At 52.9% G+C, this 17,307-nt stretch overlaps 1 protein-coding gene and 1 pseudogene across 2 annotated transcripts in view; one reads left to right on the forward strand and one right to left on the reverse strand.

The window, feature by feature from the left end:
• The window catches only part of KCNH1 (potassium voltage-gated channel subfamily H member 1), a 367,276-nt gene that overhangs the window by 334,936 nt on the left and 15,033 nt on the right, over positions 1 to 17,307 (forward strand). The window lies entirely within an intron of this gene.
• LOC112907145 (methyltransferase-like 26 pseudogene) lies at positions 4,782 to 8,882 on the reverse strand (annotated as a pseudogene).

Below are 17,307 nucleotides of genomic sequence, written 5' to 3' on the forward strand. Positions count from 1 at the left end.
GCTGGGGGGGGACCCTTGCCCAGCCACTGATCACCTAGCACCCCCTCCCACCCGTCTGGGCATGGCTGCCCTTGCCCACACCTCCCAGACTCCTCCCAGACCTTGGTTAAGAAACAATGTACATGCGGGTTGGACCTCAGTGCCTTCTTGTGCCTGTCCCAGCAGGACCCCTGTTCTCCACCCCAACACCTGCTGTTTGCCTGGACCAGAATTTCCAGGGAGAAGGGACTGTGCTTCCCTTCCTCCCCATCCCTCTGTGCGGTGCCCACCATAAGCTGGGTGCAGTACATGTTCTTCAAATAGAGGAGAGAGGGAGGAACTAGGAAATGCCAGCCAGGGACCTACCTCCTCAAGGCCCAGATTCTTCCACTGAGCGCTGACATGTGTTTGAGCCTGTTTCCTCATCCATAAAATGGAAATCAAGCATTGACCTGGGTGGCATGGTGAGAAGGGGCCGCTCTGCCGAGTAAGACTTGTCAGTGCCTTTATTTCCTCCGAATCTACTTGTTAAGAGGCGTGGTCTGAGCTCAGAAGAGCTGCTGGTTCCCCGCTCAGGCCTCCGTTTCCTGGCTGTAAGGCCCAAGGGAAACCCCCATCCCCCGCCGTGGGCCTCAGTTTCCTCATCTGTAACATCGAGAAGTTGAACAAAGTGGTATATGAAGTCCTTTCCAGCCCTGACTGTGCTTCTAATTAAGTCATTAGGCACCTGTCACCCACATTCTGAGTCACCAGTCACGATGCACTTAATTCCAAATAGTGGCTAAAGCAAAGGTCATTTTTATTTGATTTTCAAATGCTTTGCTTATTTTGTAGTAGATTGTACTCTCCACGCTGCGTTTTGCTTCTGCAAATACTAAAAGTTGTTTGCATCTCTTGTGCACAGCAGTGGCTGTGGATGGGGAAGGGGTGACAGCCTGCCCTCAGAGGACTGCTCCTCACCCCACACGTTCAGTCCTTCCGGCTGAGTGAGTCTGGAAGAGGCCCTCCTGCCTTCTGTTTGCTTCTGGAAGAGGGGAGATTCCAGGGTGAATGATAATAGTGACAGTGAGGAGTGGAACTAATTGACAAAAGGGCGGGATCTGCAGTCCAACTTTCTAGATCTGGACCTCAGTTACACCACTTGCCAATCCACCCGTTGCTCATCCATAAAATGGGACTGGTGATGGTACGCACCTCCGAGTTGTAAGGATTGAATATAACGCAATTTGGGAAGAGTGGTAGCCCGTCACCTGGCTCTTCCTAAGCATTCAGTAATGCTGCTGCTGATTGTGGTTATGGTGGGGTGTGTGATTTAGGGGTAGCATGGCGCATGTGCAGACTGGGATTGAATGGGGAGACCCAGACACTGGATAGAATTGCAGTATGACCTGGGAGGGAGAAAGGAAGGAGGGAAGGATGGCTGACCATAATGGGCAAGTGTGGGTCAAGAGGAGGACCCTGGCTGGGAACTACAGGCAAGGGGATCCCCAGGAGGAAGAGGACCAAGCAGGGGAGACCCTGAGGCCTCCAAGATCTGTCTTCTAAACACTTTCCTTCTAGTCTATCTTCTGAGCAGTCGTAGCAGTTGGTTTTAGTCTTTTGTTGTTGCTGTTATGGAAACTGCAGCTCATTGGGGTCTGTGTCTGGGCCAGCCAGGGCCCCCCAGGAACACCACTGGCCTAAGTGGGACTAGAACTCAGCTCTCCAGCCACAGACCTCCATGCATTTCTTGAGGTCAAGTTTAAACCCCCAGGGAAGAGAGACTCGAGAGGCCTGTAATTCTCCTCTAGCTTCGTCAGCTCCTCAGGTGCAAGGTGCAGGAGAGCTCAGATCTGAAGTCTCCGAAGAAAGTGTGTTTCCACCCAGGGCTTGAGCTGACAATTCTTTCCCCTGGAGAGGCTGGCAGGCCTGGCCTATTTCAGGTACCTCTCAGCAGGCACCTTCTCCTTGTCTCTCCACCCTGGCCTGGCAGGGAGGCTGTAGAGGGGAGGAGAGGTAATGAAGTCCTCCGCTTTCTCCAACATTCTCAATGCCAGCGAAATGAACGCCCATCTCCAGGGCACACGCTCCCCCAGCTCCCTGCCTTCCCACCTCCTTCCCGCCTGCCTGGGAATCCTCAGACCAAGCCCCACCTGACCCACTTACAACCCCACCCACTCCTGCTGACCAGAGAGGGAAGGAGGGAGCTTGAATTTGTAGCTTGCAGGGAGGAGGCTTCTGGATGAGTCATTCGCTGTCCTTGACTTTGCAGAGTATGTACAGGAAGAACAGGCAGTGATCGACTGCTCTCCATGTATATGAAGGAATGAGCAAGTGGAATTCGGTTTGCGTAAAAGCAGACACAACTGTGTATGTGTGTGTGTGTGTATATAAAATTGACCATCAGATGATTAAATGCAGAATTGACACTCTGGACCTTCTAGAAAGAGAATAGCATTTGGGTTGGAAGAGCCAGGGACCTTGCCTCTCCCAACCTATCTCCTCGTCTATACAAAATAAGAATACTTGCCCCATATATACTACAGGGCTGCTGTGATCCCAAAGGAGACAGCCTGTGTGCCAGCTTTCTGTCAACCAGAAACAGAACAAATGTCCATTGTCATATTGTTGTAATGCCAGGCATAATGGCAGCTTGTGTTGGGAACGGTTTAGAAGGTCACTGGCCTGAAAACAGCAGACTGGACCAGGTGACCTCCCGACATCCCTCTGATTCTAGCATCACTCTCTGCCTCCCTGTGCCTTTGTTATCAGAGGAGCCAGGGCTGCTGGGAAACAAAGGAAGAGAAATGGGGGTGAGTCTGGTGGAAAGGGCCTGAGGTCTCTAATCTTTGAGGCTTAGAGATTGTTATTGGAAATGGAATCCTAACCTAGATATGAAATGGCCAGGGCATCTAGAGTCCTCCTATCAAGACACCAGGCATTGTTCTGCTCCTCGGCTCCTCCTTTCCCTTGGATTCCCCAGCAGGAGGCAGGAAGGGCCCCTGCTATTGAGACATGTTCTCAGGTAGCACTAGAAGCTTCCCTCCACCCTTGATCTGGGGAGATTGCATTGTGATGCCTGCCCTGTCCTGGCCCATGCACCCCTTCCTGACTAGGCGTTCCTTCCTTGAGCTGACAGCTGGGCATCAGTGATTGGAAGCGTCGGTGATCACAGGGTAATGTGCCTCATCCATCACAGGGCTGTCTGCTGACGGGTGCACTCTGCAGTTCAACCCTGGAGCACCAGCTCTGCACACGGGCCTGGTGCCCGGATTCCTGTTGTTCATCTTCGCTGCTGGCCTGTGCCCTCCATACTTGGAGGCAAAATAAGAAACTCTGGGCACAAGCCCAAGATTACAGATGTAGCCTAAGAATGGACCATTATATTTCAAAATCAGGTGTTTAGTGAGCACATGCTATGTCCTGTCCTGTGTCTGGAACTGAGAGCGACACAGAAATGCCACTCAGGGTCTCTGTCCTTGGAGATCTCACAGGAGAGGAGGAAGGCAGCATTTATTCTCGTCTTCTGTAGATGCTTCAGTGAAGAAAAGCATAATGATGTGGTCAAACATATGCTAGCAAGGTTAATAAGCAGTATTAAGTGTGCACTAGGTCTGTGGTAGGCACTCCACATGCATTATTTCTTTTCATCCTTCTAATAATCCTAAAAAGGACGGAGGCACTATTATTAGCTCTATTTTACAGATAAGGAAACTGATATTCAAAGGCATTACAAAAACTTGCCAGAGATATAGGAGAATGCTTGTTTCCCCCATATCCTTATCAGCAAAGCGGATGCCAAACTTTTGGGTTTTCACCTATCTGATAGATGAAAAAAATGGTATCTCAGAATAGTTTAAATTTGCACTTCTCTTAGTATAAGAGAGATTTGGCTGTTTTTCATATGCTTAATAGTCATTTAAATTTCCTTTTCTGTGACCTCTCCCCATATCCTTATCCATTCCAAAAATTGGAATGTTGGGGTTTTCTCTTATCAATTTCTAGAAGCTACTTTTGTAACAATATCAATACAAATAAATATCTTCCCATTTTTGTCATTTGTCTTTTAATTTTGCATATGTTGTCTTTTGTCATGCAGAATGTTGGTTGTTTTTTTTATGTAACCAAATTTATTATTTTAATGTTACAGCTTCTGGGCTCTAGATTAATTAGCAAGGACTTCCTATGGTTTCTTTAAACATTAAGATAATAAAATCATGGGGATCCCTGGGTGGCTCAGCGGTTTAGTGCCTGCCTTCAGCCCAGAGCGTGATCCTCGGGTCCCGGGATCGAGTCCCGCATCGGGCTCCCTGCATGGAGCCTGCTTCTCCCTCTGCCTGTGTCTCTGCCTCTCTCTCTCTCTCTCTCTCTCTCTCTCTGTCTCTCTGTTTCTCTCATGAATAAATAAATAAAATCTTTAAAAAAAAAAGATAATAGGGGATCCCTGGGTGGCGCAGCGGTTTGGCGCCTGCCTTTGGCCCAGGGCGCGATCCTGGAGACCCGGGATCGAATCCCACGTCGGGCTCCCGGTGCATGGAGCCTGCTTCTCCCTCTGCCTATGTCTCTGCCTCTCTCTCTCTCTCTGTGTGACTATCATAAATAAATAAAAATTTTTTTAAAAAAGCTAATAAAATCATGTTAAATATGGGGGATTGGACATTGGTATCTATTTCTCATTTCTCCTGAAAATCCAAAAACCCAATGAAATGATAAGAGAAATGTCTTTGTTTTTGACAGCAGGAAACATATTTTATTCCCAGGTGCTAAGCAGGCCTGTGACCACCAGCCAAGAGCCGCCAGACTGGGCAAGGCCAGTCCTCATGGTCAGCTCTGAGAGGCCGGGCCTGGCAGTCTGGGTTTGTTCCCGCAGGGGTTTTGATGGAGACACAAGCATGTGGCAGAAGGAGGTAGTTAGTCTTTCCGGAATATGAAGTACTTGTTGGCTGGCATATCCATCATTCTCTCCAGGAGCAGGCCACTGGCTTGGCCCAGGTCCTCTAGGAGCGCTCTTTCCCACAGCCCCCACTTCCAGAGACTACTTCTAAGGGTTAGGTCAAAATCTATATTACTCTGTGGAGTGATCTCCCATTGATTTTATAGGGCCCAGCAGTGATCAGCGGTGTCTTGGGTGAGAGCAGGTGCCCTTCTGCTCTCTAGAGCCTCTCAGTGCATTTCAGGGGGTTGATGCAGATCATGTTGATGATGAGCAGCAAGTCCAGCGACCGTGGCAGGATCCTGCCCCACTGCTCCCAATCCCAGATCATGTCCAGCTACAATGGAGCCTTCACATTGGACAGCCCCTGAGCCTGACTGGTGGCTGAGATGCTATCCACAAAGCGCTGGTCCACGTCCACAGCTGGTTTTTTGGCACGGGGGAAGGTCCACACAAAGTGGGTGGTGCACTGGCTGGAACCTGAGGTCACCTTGCACCCGTGGCCACTGCACCGGGCCTGGTCCAGGTACTGACTGCCCCAGCAAGTGCAGGATGGGCTCCTTGTTCCCTCGGTGGTAGGTGCTGGCCTACAGCGGTCATCTGACCCAGAGGAAAAAAAATTTTTTAAGATGGAAGCCCACAAGGATAAAAAAAAATGAGGGAAGAGAAATAGCAGAGAAGTAGTTTCAACAAATTTTTTGCAGATGGTAGGTGGATGGAGGAATGGTAAGTGCTTTAGTAAAGTGAAGGACCCTGCAGCCCAGATGCAAGCATGCAAAGATGAGAAAGGAACCTTTGTTCTGTCTCCTGTAAAACTCAAGGAGAGCTCTGGCCTTGGGTGAGTGGGTGGAGGACACTGCAGCTGAAACCGGGGGTGGGGTGTTGGTTTAAAGTTTTTATCTGGTGTGGTAAGAGCTCTACCTCAGGCAGCCTGGTGGACTGTAGAGCTAATGCGGGGATCAAAAGGAGGACATAAAATGTATGTATCCCTGAAATAACATAGGATGCTCTAAAAGAAGTAATCAAAATGTAAGCAAGAACTTTTGCGTCTTAAAAAAGAGGGTAGCAGAAAATTTAAAACATGGTAAGTTTGGAAGATAAAGTCAAAGAAATCTTTCAGAAGGTAAAATAAAAAGACAAGGAGTAAGAAAAAAGGGGATGGGGTGATAAAATTGAATCATCCCTCCTACATTTTGACTCATAGGAGTTCCAGAAAAAAAAGAAGATAAAAGCAGAGAAGATGATAATGTAATAACACTTTTTGGGGCCAAAGAGTAAAAATCCTCAGGTTGCCAGGTCATCAGGTGTCTGGCTCTTTGAGTAAAGAAGACCCACATCAAAGCATATCATTGGGAAATCCTGGAACTTCTAGGGTTAAAAAAAATCCTACAAATTTTTATAGTGATGTAATAGTTTACATGCAAAAGATTCGTAGTCAGAGTGCCTATCTCAATGGCAATGCTGACATATAGAATCTCGCGGAGCAGTGCTTGCAAAATTCTGATGGAAGACTATTTCATCCCAGAGTTCTGTATCCAAACTGTTAGTGAAGGGTGAAGGGAAAGACATTTTTAGGATGGGACGCCTGAGTGGCTCAATGGTTGAGCATCTGCCTTTGGCTCAGGTTATGATCCTGGGATCGGGGATGGAGTTCCCACATCAGGCTCCCCTCAGGGAACCTGCTTCTCCCTCTGCTTGTGTCTCGCCTCGCTCTGTGTCTCTCATGAATAAATAGATAAAAGCTTTTTTAAAAGGACATTTTTAAGAATGCAGGGATTCAAATGACTTTCAGGGAATCCTTTTCTTGGGGAGCCCCTACAGGATTTGTTCCTATGAAATTAGGAGGAAACTAAGAAAGAGAAAATACCAGCTTCAGGACAACAGTGGAAACAGCCAGAACAGACTGGAGCGAGGGCACAGACCAGAAATGGTAATGCTGGGAGAGAAGAAATGTAACTAATTACTTAGAAGTATAGAATATATTATTAATGGGCATATTGTAGAGGTATCAGAGCATATGAGATAAATTAGTGAGGGGTTCATGGACAACCAGGCAGATTTTTTAAAAATTGAGGAATAATTAACTTCAAGAAAAAGAAGTGTGTGTGTGTGTGTGTGTGTGTGTGTGTGTGTCTTGTCCAAGCATAAGTGATAGACCAAAACTCAAAGCTGAGGCTGTCTAATCTCAAAATTGGTCTTGTGATCTTATAAGAGAACAAAGCTGCTGCTACAGAGTACCTGTGGGACCTTAGTAAGCCACTCTCCCTCCTGGGCCTCAGTCTCTTCCCCTATAGAATAGGTGGGCTGCACAAAAAGCACAAACCATACATGAAAAGAGAGGAAAATTGGATCATGCCAATGTGAAAAGTGTCGGTATGATAAAAGAGCACAAAAAAAAAAAAATTTAAAAATGAACCTATGGACTAGGGCAGCAGTTAGCAAACTGGCCTGACCCAAATTCGGCCCAGAGCTCACTTCTGTAAATAAAGTTTTATCGGGACACATCCACTCCGATTCATTTATGTTTTGTCTGGCTGTTTTTGCGCTGCAGAGGTGGAATTGAGTAATTTTGACAGAGAAGTTTTGCATCATGGCCTGCAAAGTAGAAAATGTTTATGATATGTCCCCTTAGAGCAAAAAAAAAAAAAAAAAAAAAAAATTTCCAACCCCTGAACTAGGAGATTTTTATAATGTATGTAAATAGCAACAAATTATAAAGTCATGTAAAGCAAAAATATGGAAAGTAAGTTGACTAATCATTATTTAAAAAGGAAAAGAAAGAAAGAGAACACAGGTGAAGGTGGGAAGAAAGACACTGAATGGTGATGTTGAAACCCAGGCGGAGTGCCTTTGAAGGGACCAGGGGCTCCTGGGCACAGCTAGGCTCTGGACCCCAACCTGGGACCCCATGCACATGTGGCCAGAGAACTCTGGTGAGGGTGTGAGGCCGACCCTGGACACTCCCAACCTGCTGCGGGGAATGTGGCAGGAATCTGTGAGCTGTGCCAGCGGGCAGTGAAGTGTCTGCTCCTCATGCCGAGGACAGCACGCTTCATCCCCTGCTCAGAGCTCCTGCAAGCCTCTCACTTGTCACCCCCAGCGCTCTTGGACAGTCTGATTGTTGCAACCATTGAGCATAAGAAGAAATGTGCCGAGGGCAGTACCTCTGGTGGCTTGTTACTCTCCAATTTGTCTTAATTGGTTCACGTGTTGGCTGGCTGATTTTCAAGGGGCAGCACAAAGGGGACTCTTCCTGAGTAGGGTGGGGTGTGGGGGGCGGAGACCTGGGACCATCAGCTCCTTGCTCCTGTTCTCTCAGCCAATTTAGCTTAACCCTGGGAGCCAACCACCGAGGAGGGGCTGAGTCCTTGGCAGCTGGGCGGGAGGGAAGCAAAATAAGCCTGGGTTTGTGGGCTCACACCTTAGGTTCAAATCTGCTCTATTTATCAGCCAGATCCCACTCTGAGCACCGGTGTCCACGCTTCACAAAATGAATGGTAATAGTTGTAACCCCAACATCAAGTATATTCATCTGGTAAGGTTGGCTTTTCTCTTTCATCCAGGAAAAAAGAGCATATATAAAATGTCTGTTGCACTTTTGAAAGATCAGTGCAAGCTGGGGATGGGGCGAGAGGAGCACAGGGCAGCACGCGGGAGCTTGCGGGTCCTGCTGGCGCTGGCAATGAAACGTCTGCCACCTCCGGGGAGACCCCTCTGATTCCTGCTTCCCTCCTTCCATTAGGCAGAGTGACTTCCCTGGATGCCTGGGGACCAGCCTACCCAGGCCTGTGGGGTCCCATTCCTGCCCCCAAAGACGGCTTGTTGACGCTTCTCCTGTGCAGAGTGGGGCTCTCCTGGCCATTCTTGAGCTCACGGGACAGAGATACTCACCTGCCTGCCTTGGTCTGAGCTGCTGTGTCCACACGGGGCCCAGGTCTGAGCAGACGCAGCTCCTCTGGCCTGGGTGGCAGGACTGCCCCTCCCGCTGCATCGTGACCTGGGAGGGCCACATTCGCAGTATGGGGAGGGCGAGACGGGCCGGCCAGGGCGGGAAGGGGCAGAAAGCACGTTTCCTGGTCATCAGGGGGCACTGCGTGCCGGGTCCACAGCAAACCTCTAGTCCCAGGCCCCCTGGAGAGCTCACTGTTCTGCTTAGACCAGGTACAAGAATGGCACAAGAAGAGACCCACTTTGGGGAGGAGAAGGTAGAAAACGGAGAGGTGGGACACGCAGGCGGAGGTCGGGCCTGGAGACTGGAGAGTCGCTCCCGTGGGTCTGTTACATAGCCTGGGAGGCGAGACTGGGGAAGGGAGAAAGGGTCCCATTTCCAAGTAAAGGTGGGGAGTCCCTGTTTTCTCCTCCCAGTGAGAATCCAGGAGGACAAGGGGCCTCGAGGGGCCGCAGGCTGGCCGGCCGGCAGGTGCTCCAGCGCCACGCAAGCCCGAGCTCAGCCCCTCACTCACTGTGTCCTCTCCCTCGGCCTCAGCTTCCCCATCTATGTAACGGGATCCCAAGAGTGGCCACCCCGAGGGCTGTTGGGATTGACTGGAATAAAGTACGCAAAGTGTTTGGAGCAGCATCTGACGGACAGGGAGGGAGAGCACAGTGCCTGGTGGCCCCTGCCGTCTTCGGATGACTCTGGGCCCCCCTTCCCGTCCGTGCTCCGGGTAGAGTGCTCACTTCTCTGCCGTTCTCTTGCTGTGTCTTGTCGCGCCCTCCCCGGAGGCTCGCCTGCAAGGGCTGCTTCTCTTTCTCTCCTGCCTTCTATCCTTCTCGCTCTGTTCTCTTCCGTCTGTTTCTCCTTTAGGGCCTCTGTCCCCCTCAGATCCCTGGTTCCCCCGGAACAGAGCATCCTCAGGTCCACTTCCCCAGCTCCCTGCCAGGCCCCATGGCCCTCTTCTTGCTCCCTGGCGATATCCCACAGCCTTTGGGGGGCAGAGCAGACAAGTGGGACAGTTTGCCGCACTTATGCTACCCCCTCCCTGCCTTCCCTTCCCCGAGAAAGTGGGGGGCACTGCAGCATTCCTGCTTCGGGTCCGTGGGCCAAGGAGAGGCGTGGGATGGAAGGACAAATGACCCAGATGCCCAGCTTCCAGGTCAACCCCAGTGCCAAGTGCTGAGAAACCGAAGGCCAGGTTCCGCAGCGCAACACATCAGCCTTCCTTGGCCGTCCTGGATTCAAGACCGGCTCCTGCCATCTGTATACTGAAGGGAGGGGAGGAGTGCAAGCCACGAGCCGCCTCTCCGGGTGCCATGCACGACGACGGTATCATGTGAAAAAATTACAGAGTAAAGGAAGTGGAGATGGTGCAGACACTGGACGCGTGCCACAAAGCCCCAAAGGGGAATATTGTCACTTTCTCGGATGCCCTGATGCGGTTGACTCTGCCTGGCATCGGGCGGGAGGGCTGGTGGCTGATGGGGACAAGAAGGGGGTCCTTGGCCTGTGGCAGATTGCGTGGCCAGGCCCCTGAGCCAGAGGAGGGCACAGTCCCTCCCTCGGGGGGAATGGCAGCGGCGTGAGTGTGCCATCTGCTTGGTGCTGGGATTTTGTGTGAACGTGCAGCTGGGGAGACAAGTTAATGGCCTTGCTCCCTGGGAGTGAGGAGTCGTCTGGGATGGGAAAAACACATCCCATGTCTGCACTTGGCCAAAGCGGTTGCAACAGAGGCGGGTGCACAGTCCTGAGGGCTGAACTGACCTCTCAGCCCCCCCAGGCCTGGAGTCTGGCCCCAGTTCAGGAGGCAGCACTGGGTCTGGGCCACTGACATTGGTCATACCTTACCATCATCTCATTAATCCTGAGGGGTGCTCAGTGCTGATCCCAGGATAAGCTCAGAGCCCAGGGCAAGTAGGTGTCCTGCCCATATTTCTAGTGTTAGAGTCTTCCAGGAAGGCCCTCTTAGGCCTCAGGTGCTCAGCTCTCTCCCAGGGCCGCTTCCTGAGCAGAGGAGCTTCAATGTCTCCCCTTCCCACGGCCCCTGGGCTCTGTGATTACAGATTTGCAAGAGTCCCAGTGTCAGTGGCAGAGCTTGAGGATCAGCCAACTTGGGCTCTGGCCATCGATCTGTAGACTAACTGACTGAGTCAACACTCAACAAAGGACTTAACCCCTGTGAGCCTGAGTCCTTTATCTTTGGACCTCTGAGCCTGAGTCCCTCATCATTGGAGGAGGGGTAATAATAGTCCCAACTTCCCAGGCTCGTGGTTGAGAGTTAAGAGAAGGCATGTAAACGCTTAGCATCGGCCCTGACTCAGTAGATGGCTGTGAGTCACACAGGCCACAGCTGGGCAGCGGATGAGTCAGCCAAAGACGGGGTATTTCTAAGACAGACTTGGGTGAAAATCGGCCTCCTCCTCCCCTGCACAGGCCTTGTGCCTACAGTTTTCTGGAAGCTTTAGGAACAACAGATCCTCTGAATGATGGGAATAGACTGAGCAGAGAGGAGGAAGGAGGAGGACCCTCAGTCGTTGTAGCCAAGAGAACCAAGAGAAAGTCAAGGCCTTGACTGGAGCCCTCATAGGCTCCAGAGAGAGAAGCTAAGGTGCTAGTGACATCAGCAAGGGTGGCATGAGCCGGGGCCGTCGCCCAGCCCCCACAGGCGGCCTGTGGTGAATAAAACAGGGGCTGTGGACACCAGGTGAGGTTGAGTCCTCTCCTTCTCCTGCTCTATGTTTCAACTTAAACTTTTCCCCCTCGGCTCCTCCCTCGGCTGCAGTGAGTGCCTGGTCAGGAAAACAGAAATTGAAACCACACTAATTTGTAAGAGATTCAAATCAGGGAATTGGTGTCAGAAAGCTGAAAGAGGGAAAAGCAGATGTTGACGATGCCCAGAGATTAAGAACTAAAAGCGGCAGCAACTCCCCCACCGACGTGAGCACAAGAGAGTGGCATTATTGCATCCAAGGGCCCGGGGGAGGGCCCCAGTTCCTGGGAGGGGTGCTCCGAGGTGCTGCTGTTCAGACCTCCTGGAAGGGGCACCGTGTGGCTGGTGCCAGGACATCTGAGGAGACTCCCCAGGGCCTGCTGCCCAGCTCTGGGGACAGGGCCTGGCTTGGGGGTGCCCAGGAGGTGAGGGGTGCCATGGGGCTGCTGCCGGTGCCCCAGGGGAGCATGGCAGACCTGGCTAGGGGAGCACCAGCAGAAGCTGCCAGAGGGTGGGCGTGGAGCAGACCCCTGCTGCTGGCACAGGAACTACAGGAGCCAAAAGCAGGGAGGAAGATTCTTCTCTCCTCCCCGCTGCCCATCAGTCCTGCCAGGGCCTGCCACGGGCAGAGCCGAGCTGGAAGCCGGCTGCCCAGGGAGCCTGGGAAACGTGGGTGGCCGGCTCTCAGCTCCGGCATCTCCAAGCAGAGCATGGAGGGTGGATCGATCGGCAGTACACAAATAGCTGGTGTGCACATGCACCCCCACGCGTGCACGCACACCCCCCCTGGGGTGCGCTGTGTCCTCTGAGCCTCATGGCGTACCTCTAGTGGAGGGTATAACCCCCAACTTCTAAAGACAAAGCCAAAGACCAGAGAAGTTCATTGATTTGCCCAAGTCAGACAGTCAATCAGCAAACACTCCTGCAAAGTCTACACTGGGCCAGGCACTGTCCGAGCTGTGGGGCCACCGCACTGAGCAAGCAGCCTGTCCGGGCCAGGGTGCTAGTATTGTGGCCTGGGGGAGTGGGGACAGTGGGAGCGGGTCGGGGGACAATCCCAGATCACTCGGAGACAAGGGAACACATTCATAGTCTCGGGGATGGGAAACGAGCGCTGAACGGCATGAACACGTCAGGTGGTGTGGGGGGCAGAGAACCCGGGTGCATGGCCAGGGGCCAGTCCGAGTCACCCTCACATCTGCGACCTGGGAGCCACGCTCCCTGGGGTGGAAAAGCTCTTCATCAAAGATCAGCTCGGGCCAGGAAAGCCATTGGACCGTCGGGCCCCAAAGGGAAGGCCCTTTCTGCTTTCGTCCCGTGTGGACCAAGCACCTCAGATGCCTTGTTCCTCCGTCTGTATTCAGTAGGCACCGAATGGCTGAGCAGAGCTGCCTCCTGGTGCAGTGAGGCCTTGGAGCGCGTGTCCTCTCTGCCTGTGGCAGAGCATGAGGCTTAGGCCACGGCGTGGAGTTCAGGGGGGTTCTCGGGGAGGGAGTTCTGACCACGGGAGCTCCCCATCTCCAGGGCTGATTCACTGGGTCTGTCCGGTGTCAGGGGAATGGGCCCCTTTCCGGCCCTGGGATCTGGGGTGCCTCCAGCTGCAGACCCCTAGCGGAGTCCCTCCCCCATAGGGAGACAGGCTGTGGCTCTGCTCCCCCTGCACGTGTCCTGCAGGCAGAGGACTCAGTACAGACACACATACTGGGCCCCAGGCAGAGCTGTCTGTCTTCACATCCACTGCCTCAAGGCCTCTGCCCTGGATGGGGCTCGGGACGTGGGGGTGAGGGGACAGCAATGCCTGGTGCCCAGGAGGGGAGCACTGAGCGAGAGAGAGCTGGTGAAGCTGGTAAGGGGGAAGGGGGTTGCAGCCGGTCCACTGGCACTGAGCAGGGCATGTTGTCCCCTGAGCATGGGCACAGGCGTGTCCTATAAACACAAGTGTGAATTCTGTGCCCATGTGGCAATCTTGATGAGGCACAGGAAGTTCCCCAGGTGACTCTGCCCCACTCCCTGATTGACAAGCACAGCTGGGGGAGGGGAGGCAGGGGACTCCAGGCTTCTTCCCATAGGGTCCTGCCCAAGTGAGGAGCCCTGAGTCACACAGCTGGGCCGTGAGCTTCATGAAGGATGGAGCTTTGATGACAAGTGGGAAGAAGTTTAAAGTTCTCCAGTCTCTAAGAGGTACCATTTAGGATTGGTCTCCCCAAGAATTCCTTTTGAATTATTTCTCCCAAGAAGGGGACCACTGTACCCCTTCCCTGGACAACCAGGGGGACCAGAGGGACCAGAGTGGGGCCCCCTGAGAGTGGAGGCACGGACGAGCAGGCTACTAAAACTGCCTCTGGAAGGGCTAAGGGCAGCTCCATGGTTTACAGATGGTTCCATTGGCTTCCTAGGGCACCAAAGCCCTGTAGGAATTGGTGGTGTGTGTTTCCTCTAGAGATGCCGGTGAGGCTGCAAATGCTCCTCAGGAACCTGGGACAGGCGAGGCCCCAGGTGGAGGTTCAGGATTTTCAGCTCACATCCATTTCTCTCACACCACGGCCTGGTGTGCATGAGCAGAAGCAGGCCACGCTGCCCCTCATGGGGCCACTCCTCTTCCTCCCCGGGCCACCCCTTCCGAATCTGCCGCTAGCTGCCCTCACGGCCATCTGCCTGGCCTTCCACCTGCACCCCAGCCAGTGCTCACACCTTGCTGCCCTCCATGCTCTGTGTGCATAGAAGGGCTCGTGTGGCAAAGCCCCTCCTGCCGGGAGACTACCTGGGCACACCGCCAGCATCGCTCACATGCACAGCACCTGCCTGGTACGAGCACCCCCTGAGAGCCCAAGCCAGCGTCGTTGCTCCCAGCTTCCAGGTGAGGAAGACCAGGCTCAGGGAGGCAAGCGAGTGGCTGGGCATGCAGGTGGCTGTGGCTGGGGCCCGGCCCAGGGGCGGTTCGCCGGCTCCAGGGACGGTGCTGAACGAGCATTCCGAGCTGGAGTGGCCTGCCCTGCTGCTGCAGGTGCGTGCAGACACGGCGGCCTGAGCCCACAGGTGAGCTGGGGCCTCCTTCCTCCTCCTGGCCCATACGTTACCACACAGCCCAGGGCTGCTCGTCTGTGTGCCCCTCCTGCACGCAGCCCTGAGTCTCGGCCGCCAGTGTGGGGCCAGGCACGACTCTGGACCTGGGGTACGGTCCCCACGCTTTAGCAAGGACGGGGAGACCTCTGCGTGGCCCGGGAAGGCAGCAAAACCTCCTCTCTGAAGTAGCATGGGCACGGGCAGAGAATGGAAGAGACCCCCCTCCCCGCCGCCCCACTCACCCATGTGCCCCATACTCCACAGGGAAGGAGACCAAGGCCCCACAGGGAAAAGCTCAGGGAGCCAGTCACCTTCTCCTTTGTCATTGAAGGAGCCTCTCCCCATCGAGGAGCCCTTCTCCAGACCTGCCAGGCACTCCCGATTCTGCATGGCCCTGCGGGGGATACAGGATTCCTCCCCGGCCACCCTGTGCCTGTGACCGAAACACCCAGGCAGACCCAGGCAGGGCCAGGAGTGAGTGGGACCAGCTGTCCGGGTAGGGCTGCACCCTTGGTCCAGGCTGCTGGGCTGGCAGCTCGGGAGGAGACGCAGCTCCCCGGGGGCCCGTCAGGGAACTGGCCCACGCCCCGAGATCCCCCCAGAGCATCTCTCACCTCTGCACCCCCTGCTGTGAGAGCTGTCACTGCATAGACAATTTGGATCGTTAAGTCAGTAGTGTAGGCGTGACTGAGACAGCAGTGGACACCTTCCCAGGGAGGACGGAACCTGGCAAGCTTCCTTGACGGCAGGAGCACTGTGCCCGAGGGAGCAGAGGAGTCCGCCTGAGAGCTTTGAGACCCGGCATCCTAAAATGGAGGTTTTAACAGCACAGCAGAAAATGACTTATTGGGACAGTCAAACCCTTGAATAAAATCCAGTGAAATTGTTACAACCGTTATTTTCAAAATGAGACGATTGCATGAATCAAAGTTATTTGCTCTAGAGCTTTGTGCGTGGGATGGGACAGTCTGTGGGATGAAATGGTGAGTGTCCCAGCAACCCGAATCACAGGCCACAGACTGGGGCGGGGGGGGGGGGCACAGATCGTGAAAGATGACAGTGATGTCAGAGCCAACGCTCTAGGAGTGGACAAGTTGTCAGGATTCAAAGTTATTTGTGCATTTGTGTAGAAAACATCTATTTATTTTGAATGCATCTTTTTTTTTTTATTAGTTTCAGAGGTAGAATGTAGTGATTCATCGGTTGCATATAACACCTAGTGCTCGTTATATCCCGTGCCCTCCTAACCCCATCCCCCCATCCTCCTCCCCTCCAGCAATCTTCAGTTTGTTTCCTAGGATTAGGAGTCTCTTATGGTTTACCCCCTCTTTGTTTTTATCTTATTTTTCCTTCCCTTCTCCTGTGTTCATCTGTTTTGATGGCTGAGTACTATTCCATTGTGTGTGTGTGTGTGTTTGTGTACACACTACATCTTCTTTATTCATCTGTCGATGGACATCTGGGCTCTCTCCGTATTTTGGTACATTACTGCTATAAACATTGGGGTGCATGAGAAAACCCCTATTTCTAAGAGTGGGAGAACAATTATGCACATAAATGCTTTGCATCAGATTTTTTCAGAAAAAAAGGGAAGAGAATGCAACCAACCAGAAGACATTGAGGATGGTTGACTCTATCTTTAATTCTTGTCCTTCCGGGTGGTAAGAAGCACACGGTGCAGAGACATGAACGCAGAGGACACCAGGTGCAGACTTGCCTGGCGGATGACTTGTGCATTTACCTCGGCTGGTTGTGAGGGTCATTGACATGGACAAAGCACTCAGCCCGATATCTGGTCCTGCACTGAATGGCTGGTTGGCATTAGCCGCTATTGGGGCTGAAGGCTCAGATGAGGAAGTGGGGAGAAGCACTGCAGAGGGACTCAGATGTAGGATGGTGGGAGTGAAATGTTGACCTCCCCCTCAGGGCCTGCCCTGAGCTTTCCACCCCCGCTCATGGTCTCCTCTAGTTGCAGACCCCAGGGCAGACCCCTTCTCCTATTTTCCACTTCCCTTTGTCTCAGGCCAGAAGGCAAAGGGAATATTCACCGTGTGCCTAGGGTAGAGGGATAGGTGATCCCAGTTCTCTGGAGACAACGTGAGCGGGGTTGTGTGCAATCATCAGGCTGAAGGGGGAATGGGGAGCGAGCCGGCCACTCAGAGAAGTATTTGGTGGGTTTGATGACTGCAAATCCCAAGTCACCTTCCACTTTCTTAAGTTGTCCCGTGGAATCATGAGAATCATGAGACCGCATGGTGTTAACACGATTTCACAAATCACGATCAGAGCATCCCCAGACAGAGGGAAGCATTATTGAGGGCATGTTGGAGCTGCCCGCTGGTTCGCCTCTCTCTGCCCCTGGGTATCTCTGATGAGAGAGGAAGGGCGTGACCAGCTCTACATCTTGGCCCCATTTCATCCTGCCCCATTGGACACTTGGTGCACACCAAGGAAGGGCTGGGTAGGAAGAGAAGCTGCTCTGGCCAGGAGGAGAGCAGAGGCTGGGGGATCTACGAGACACTGATGTGGCCGTGCTCAGCGTGGGAAGTTTCAGGTTTAGGGCTGAACTAGGGAGAGAAGTGGGACTGGTTTATGGACTGGAGGGAGGGAGGGGCTTCTCGCATGTGCCATTCACTGCATCACCACAGCAAGGCTGCAAGTAGGAGTTCTGTAGATGAGACATCTGGGGGCTTAGAAAGATCAAGA

Source organism: Vulpes vulpes, chromosome 13, assembly GCF_048418805.1.
Source record: "Vulpes vulpes isolate BD-2025 chromosome 13, VulVul3, whole genome shotgun sequence".
Classification (NCBI taxonomy): Eukaryota; Metazoa; Chordata; class Mammalia; order Carnivora; family Canidae; genus Vulpes; species Vulpes vulpes.